The sequence below is a fragment of the Henckelia pumila genome, chromosome 3 (assembly GCF_033568475.1).
Source record: "Henckelia pumila isolate YLH828 chromosome 3, ASM3356847v2, whole genome shotgun sequence".
Classification (NCBI taxonomy): domain Eukaryota; kingdom Viridiplantae; phylum Streptophyta; class Magnoliopsida; order Lamiales; family Gesneriaceae; genus Henckelia; species Henckelia pumila.
In genome coordinates this window covers 170,816,397-170,825,098 of record NC_133122.1, presented here as the reverse complement: position 1 = coordinate 170,825,098, position 8,702 = coordinate 170,816,397, and positions in this window count along the sequence as shown.

Below are 8,702 nucleotides of genomic sequence, written 5' to 3'. Positions count from 1 at the left end.
TGATCGACGTTCCGTACCCACATCCTACCACGGTACTGAACAATGTCATCCACAACTGTATACAGAAGACCACCCTTGGCCTCATCTCTCTGTCTCCAACGCTGCAACTCCTCATCAGTAGACTGTCCCTCTCTGATCCGATCCCGTAAAATCGGCTGCACCGTCAACACTGACAAGCTCGGTGCATGAACACTCGAGTAAAACTCCAAATCAAACCTCTGAATCTCACTCTGCAGTGGTAACTGCACTGACAAACACGATACCACTGACGACTTCCGACTCAAAGCATCGGCCACTACATTAGCTTTACCCGGATGGTAGCTAATGTCACAGTCGTAATCCTTAACCAACTCCAACCATATCCGTTGCCTCATGTTCAACTCCTTCTAAGTGAAGAAGTACTTGAGGCTCTTGTGATCAGTGAAAATCTTGCACTTCTCGCCATACAGATAGTGCCTACAGATTTTCAAAGCGAAGACCACTGCTGCTAACTCCAAGTCATGTGTCGGGTAGTTCTGCTCATGAATCTTCAACTGCCTCGACGCATAAGCAATAACCTTACCACAATGCATAATTACTGCGCCTAAACCTAGCATAGACGCGTCGGTGTACACCACTAACTCCTCGTGTGGTACTGTCATCGCTAAAACCGGTGCAGTAGTGAGTGCTTCCTTCAGCTGATCGAAGCTCCTCTGACAGTCTGAACTCCAAATAAACTTCGCGTTCTTCTTGGTTAAGGAAGTCAAGGGTACTGCAATAGAGGAAAAACCCTTGATGAACTTCCTATAATATCCTGCCAAACCCAAGAAACTGCGAATCTCCGAAGCATTCCTCGGAATACTCCATTTCTGCACTGCCTCAACCTTCGACTGATCCACTGCAATCCCATCTCTCGAAATAATGTGGCCAAGAAATGCCACCTGCTCGAGCCAAAACTCGCACTTGCTGAACTTGGCATACAAACGATGCTCCCTCAAAGTCTGCAAGGCTGTCTGTGGATGCTGCCTATGCTCCTCAACGCTCCTAGAGTAGATCAAGATATTATCAATGAAGACTATGATGAACTGATCAAGATACGGCTAAAAAACCCGGTTCATGAGATCCATGAAAACCGCTGGAGCATTGGTCATCCCAAATGGCATCACTAAGAATTCGTAATGCCCATAACGTGTCTGGAAAGCAGTCTTGGACACATCTGCATCTCTAACTCGCAGCTGATGATAACCAGATCGCAGGTCGATCTTGGAGAACACCAAAGCTCCCTGTAACTGATCAAATAGGTCCTCTATTCTCGGCAGTGGGTACTTATTCTTCACTGTGACCCTGTTGAGCTCTCGATAATCGATGCACAATCTCATACTGTCATCCTTCTTCTTCACAAATAATACTGGAGCTCCCCATGGAGAAAAGCTAGGACGAACAAAGCCTTTCTCTAATAACTCTTGTATCTGCTCCTTCAACTCTTTCATCTCGGTAGGAGTAAGTCTGTATGGTTTCTTAGAGATAGGCACGGTGTCTGGCACTAAGTCGATGCTGAACTCCACATCTCTCACTGGTGGAATTCCTGCAACATCCTCCGGAAAGACGTCCGAAAAGTCACGAACCACCTCTATCTCTGATAATGATCTGCTAGATGGTCCTGAGGCCGTGACAATACTTGATAGAAAACCTTGGCAACCCCGTTTCAACAGCTTCCTCGCCTGAATAAGAGATATCACCTGAGGAATATCACTGCTCTGAGATGCATGGAAGGTAAACGGGTCGCCTTCTGATGGTTTCACTGACACTGATCTTTGACGAAAGTCAATCGAAGCTCCATTGACTGTCAACCAGTCCATACCCAATATCAAATCAAATCCACTCAACGGCAAAACCACCACATCTGCGCGAATGGAGTGCCCCTGAAGCTCCAACTCCAGTTCTCGAATGACACTAGAGGTAGAAATAATCTGTCCTGACGGCATAGTGACATCATAACCACTGTAAACAATCTCAGGTATGATGCCTATCCGTCTGATAAACCCCAGGGAGATAAACTAATGCGTAGCCCTTGAATCTAGCACGTGGAGTTGCCTCCAACTAGAATTCTCCCTGCACGCAGAAGAATCCCAACAATTTCATACCACTACTAAACTTTCCCCCAAAGATAAGTTACTAATAACCCTTAATTCTAATCACAAGTAAAACATGCTTCTTATTCTAACATGCAGATAGAATAATCCCAAATACAAATTATTTCACAAAGAAAAATCGAAATTCTTAACCAAAGGAAGAAATTATAAAATACTAGGGGTAAGATATAACGGTGATCAAGGAGGTGTCTGGGTCTGCCTCCTCTGCCTGCATAACGAACACTCTACCAGTGGTGTTCTTCTTCCTCGGGAAATTAGCTATCTGGTGCCCTGGCTCTCTACAGTGGAAACAAACTCCTGCTCCCAGAAGACAAGGTCCCGAATGCATCTTCTGACACTTCGGGCAAGTAGGAAAACCTCCAGTATTAGGGGCCCCGCCCCTCGGCTGCTGTGGTCTCTGCTGCTGGTTCGGGCCCTTAGACGGCCCAGTATACTGCTTCTTCGCAGGAGGCTGCAAAGATGGTCGCTGAAATCCAGACTGAATCTATCTCTTCCCCTGCTGCTCTCGCTGTATCTCTCTCCTACCCTCCTCTGACCTCAGTGCTCTACTAACTGCCGCCTCATATGTAGCGACGTCCATCATACATACGTCATGCTTGATATCCGCCTTCAGTCCCTCCACAAACTGCCTCATCTTCTCCGGTGGACTGTCTGAAATCAGAGGCACAAAATGACAGCCCCTCTCGAACTGTCTCACATACTCAACCACTGACCTGTCCCCCTGTCGGAGACTCATAAACTCCCGGATCATACGACTGCGCACATCCTCCATGAAATACTTGGCGTAGAAGATACGCTTAAACTCCGCCCAAGTCAATGTAGGAAGATGTACTCCCCTGGAAGCACCCTCCCACCAAAGAGCTGCATCTCCCTTCATCATATAAGTCGCACAGTTCACCATGTCGGCGTCAGTAATCCCCATGTATGCAAAGATGGACTCCAAAGAGCGAATCCACCCCTCAGCCACCAATGGATCGGTGGTACCAGTGAACTCCTTCGGTCCCTTCTTCTGGAACCGCTCAGCTACGTCCTCCTCGTGGGACAGTCTAGGACGTGTAGCCTGCTGCTCCAACAGAGCAGTAATCCCTGCCATCATATTAGCATTGGCCTGCTCCAATGCTGCAAGTGGATCCTGGGGTGGAGGTGGAGATCCCTCACGTCTGTTCACAGGTCTGGGAGGCATTCTGCACCACCACATATATCTCTACGTAAATCGCCATGCATAGCTAAGTTCTTTAACATTAATGCTAACTTAAATTCTTAAAATTAAATCATGATATAAACACTTAAAACTTACAGATTGGTAACGTGGATTTCTGAGCTCGCATAGCAGTAATGACCCCTCCAAGGACCGTGCTTTGATACCAACTGAAACGACCCTAACTCTCTAAATGTAAATAAATATGCGGAATTTTTTTTTTTATATACTTACTAAGTAAAAATATATACATACATGCCCATACATATATGCACAAAATAAGTAGTTTTTTTTAAAATAAATAACTTGAATAAAATAGTGCAACAATTCGAAACTTTAATATTTTATAAATTAAATATCTGAGTCATGCATTTAATAAAATACTGACAAAAGCAAAATAAATTAAAGTTTACCTGCACTGAAAATATTTAAATAAAAACATACAATAGTGTCAATTACTGAAAATAAATAAAAATGTATAACATGATAAAATATTCGAAACATGCATATAGACTCAGACAACGGTCACGGGGTCACTGCATGTCCGCTCATAGGTCCTTGCCTCCGGTGGGTACTACATCCTCCTCTACGTACTCACCTGCACCATATCAGTGTAGTGAGCCTAGAGGCCCAACATGCTAACATAACAAGGGTTTAAAATAATTTAAATCACTTTAATACTAATACATAACATATACATGAATGAGCATGCTTAAAAATATCATGAACATAACATAAACTTAAATTAAACTTGAATATCATAATAATACATAAACATTGTTGAGCAAAATATTTTCTAACATCGAAAGGTTGTATCCATAGTGTAACCATACATACATTAAATACTGATCAGTGTGGTAAACCAACGTACGTGGCGGTGACGAATCACCTCTTAAATTGGCAGTAAACTGCCCTTCAATCGTTCACATATGGGGACGAATCCCCCTTAAATTGTCACACTACTTCAACTTCCAACATAAAATTATTTTCTTATGCTCAACCTTAGACATTAAATCATGCATAAAAAAAATTATTTCATGAATGCATGTACTTAAATAAAATGTGTGTCCTTCATATATATTTAATTTAATTTCATACTAATATATAAATATTAAAAATAACTTCCATGCATAAAAATAATTAAATATATATTCAGGACACATGCAATTTCTCATGGGTTGTACTGAACTGCTGGCCCTAACACTCAAGCCCAATTTCTTAAATTCTGGCCCATTAACACTGAGACTGACCCATTAACATACCTAAGCCCATTAACACATTTCTAAGCCCAATAAAAATTTCCTGGCCCAATAACACTCTATTCTGGCCCAATGGGCCCAAAAGCCCAAAGACTGGCCCAATAATTTCCATGGGCTCTAAAGCCCATAAAAATTAGTGGACTAACTTAAATTAATTATTTAAGCCCACTAAGAAAAATTTAATATAGCCCATTAATTTAATTAAACTAATTAGCCTAATTAAACACTTAGACTTATTAATTAACTTAAAAATAAAATACCCGAGCCCAACTAACTTGACCCGGACCCGGACCCAACTAACATAACCCAAGACCCACTGACTTGACCCTGACCACCAACCCAACCCGGACGCGTCACTGAAACCCTAAACCCGTCGCCCCTCCTCTATGCCTCTTGACCGCGAGCAGCAGCCACTCCATGGCTGCTGCTGGCCTGCTCCGGCTGCCCCTGGCCGGAGCTCTGCCGCCCAGACGTAGCCCACGTCTGGGCGGTCCTAACTTGACCAAGGCCCCGACCCCATGCAGCCTCACGCATAGAGGCCGAACCCCCTTCCATCGAACCCTAACCTGCGCACACACAAGGCCGATCTTGCACCAGCCCTTTCCTGGGCTCGTTTGGCTTGAACCACTCGAGCCACTCGAGTCCAAACCACCCTCACACAGCCTAGGAACCCCTGGCCAGTAGCTGGACGCACCCATGGCTAAAAAAACGTGAGCATGATTCAACCCATCCAAGAACAAGGCGCATAACAACAAAACCAATCGATTTTTCTGAAAATTTCTTGAATAATTCTGATAATCACACACACACACACATAAACACTGATATGGCATAAAAACAATCGAAAGGAAACATGCCTAGCACCGAAGATTGAAGAGAAGTAGGCGTAGATGACGATTCCGGGACGACGGGACGATGATCAACCACTTTGGAAGCTTAAAATCGATCTCCTAAGAAGTTTTTTGGCCTGGCACGATGAAGGAGATGAAGAACAAGGGAGGGGGTGGCGGCTGAAGGATTCAACGTAGGGTTGGGGTAGGTTAGGGTGTAATTAATTAAAATAGAGTTTTGGAATAATTAAAAATATTAATAAGGATTTTAAATATAAAATATATAACTTAAAAGCTCTAAATAATATTTAAAATCTGATAACTTTAATAAAATCACGAAATATATAATTAAGGAAATTTTAAAGATAGTAAAAAGTCATTATTTTGGCTTATTTTGAATAAAAACGGACTCCTAAAAATATATAAAATTAAATACTGATAATTTTGAGGAAATAAAACTCAAAATAATATTTTTGGGCTCTAAAAATGCTCATGAAATAAATTGGATAGAAAGTTGTCATCTCGTCCGTCCATGGTCCCGTTTACGCGATAAAATAATTTAAATACTAAAAATCATAAAAATCTCAAATTATGGGTTAAATGCTTGAAAATAAATCTTAAAACATGCACAAATAATTCACATCATAATTTAACCCATAAATCTAAAATTTTAAATAAATAAATTTCCTAATTATGCATGCGAATTTACGTATTAAAATACCGGGTGTTACAACTATCACAATAGATAGTGTTTTTCTCTTGCTGAGTCTGATCCAACGTTTTGAGCAACCTTTTTAACCAAATTGCTTGACAAGCACAAGCAGCAGCAGCAATAAACTCGGCTTCAGTGGTTGACAGACTCACAATAGGCTGTTTCTTAGATGACCATGATACAGCTCCTGAACCAAAGAGAAAAACATATCCTGATGTACTCTTTCTGTCATCCAAGTCACCCGCATAATCACTATCAGTGTATGCTATAAGACCTTCATTTCCTCCCTTCTTATAGAAAATTCCATACTCAGTTGTTCCTTGTAAATACCGCAACACTCTCTTCGCTAGCTGCAAGTGAAGCTGAGTAGGTTTCTCCATATATCTGCTCAAGAGACTTATGGCAAACATCATGTCTGGACGAGTTGTTGTAAGATACATAAGACAACCAACAATTTGTTTGAAATGAGTAATGTCCACCTTAATTCCTCCTTCATCTTTGCAAAGTTTGAAACCAGGAACCATTGGAGTTTGAACAAAATTGCTGTGATTCATTTCAAAACGCTGCAACACCTCCTGAGCATATTTTCTTTGACCGATAAAAATTCCACCAGGTTTCTGCAAGACTTCGAGACCCAAAAAAAATTTCATTTTGCCAAGATCGGTCATTTCAAACTCATGCTTCATCGATTTCTTGAACTCGATAAACATCAACTCGTCATTTCCTGTAAAAAGAAGATCATCAACATATAAACTTACAATGATCATGCCGCCCTCCATGTTTTGTTTAACAAAAAGGGTATGCTCAAAAACACATTTTTGAAATCCTTCCTTTATGAAATATGCTTCAATTCGACTGTACCAAGCACGTGGAGCTTGTTTAAGCCCATAAAGAGCCTTTTTAAGCTTGTAAACTTTATCCTCATTTCCCTTTTGAACATAACCACATGGTTGCTCAATAAAAACATCTTCAACTAGTTCTCCATGTAAAAAGGCAGACTTCACATCTAATTGATGAATGGCCTACCCTTTTTGTGCTGCTAAATCAATTACCAATCGAACAGTCTCCATACGAGCCACTGGAGCAAACACTTCTGTGTAATTTATACCATATTTTTGAGCATATCCTTTTACGACCAACCTTGCCTTAAACTTGTCAACTTCTCCCTTTTCATTAATTTTAGTCTTGTAAACCCACTTTACACCAACTGTTTTGACGCCTTTAGGTCGATCGATTAGTTCCCATGTGCCATTTTTCTCAATTGCTTCAATCTCAGTTGCCATGGCATTCCTCCATTTTTCACTCTTCACAGCTTCTTCATAATTAAGTGGATCGGCAGCTGCTGTATTTGAAGAAAAAAATGTTGCTGCCTCTTCATCAGACAAGCCTTCACCTGATACATAATCTGTCAACCAAGCTGAGTGCCTTCTACCCCTTCTTTCCACACGATTTGGAGGAGTTTCTTGGTTAGTGGGAAGAGACTCTTCGGATTGTGCATCAGTAGTATATTCTTCTACAAAAGATTCTTCATTCACAGCCTTTTCATCATCTTCCCATTCCAACTCGCAAAAAACAGCTGAATCATTTTGCTTGTTCCATTCCCACTCTTCGCATTCTTCAAAAATTACATCTCTGCTCACTATAATCCTTTGTGAGATTGGATCATAGAGCCTGTATGCCTTTGATTCCTTGCTGAGTCCAAGAAAAACACAACTCAAGCTTTTTGCGTCTAATTTAGTTCTCGAACTATCAGGAATGTGAGCATAAGTGACACATCCAAAAATTCTGAAGTGTTGAACTGATGGCTTAAGTCCGCTCCACGCTTCTTCAGGTGTTTTATCCTTCACATCCAGTGTTGGACTACGATTCAAAACATGCACAACCCAATTTACTGCTTCTGGCCAGAAGGTTTTGGGTACTTTCTTTTCAGACAGCATGCTATGTACCAAATTCATGATAGTTCGATTCTTCCGTTCGGCAACTCCATTTTGTTGCGGTGAATATGCAGCTGTCAATTGTCTTTGGATTCCATGTTCATTGCAAAAATTATTGAATTCTTGAGATGTAAATTCTCCACCACGATCTGTACGCAGCCCTTTTATAGACATATCGGTTGCTTTCTCGACATGTATCTTGAAGCTCTTAAAAACAGTGAACGCTTCTGATTTTTCTGCCAAAAAATACACCCATGTTTTTCGGCTAAAATCATCAATAAAAGTAATTAAATACTTTTTCTTGCTATTTGAGGCTGGTTTAATTGGTCCGCAAATGTCAGCATGAACAAGTTGTAAAATTGTGATGCTCTCCAAGAACTTTTCATTGGGAATGAGTCCCGATGTTGTTTTCCCACAAGACAATCTTTGCACAACTTCGAGGGTGGCTTAAATAATGGTAAACCTGTCACCATTTGTCTTTACTGCAAAATTTGTAAGCCTTTGAAGCTTAAATGCCCAAACCTGCAATGCCACAACTGTGCCACATCTTCTGTGACTGTGTTAAAACAAGTGGGTCCTGTAGGCAAAGTGATGGCATGCAAGATAAACATTCGATTTGCAGACATATTAGCTTTTA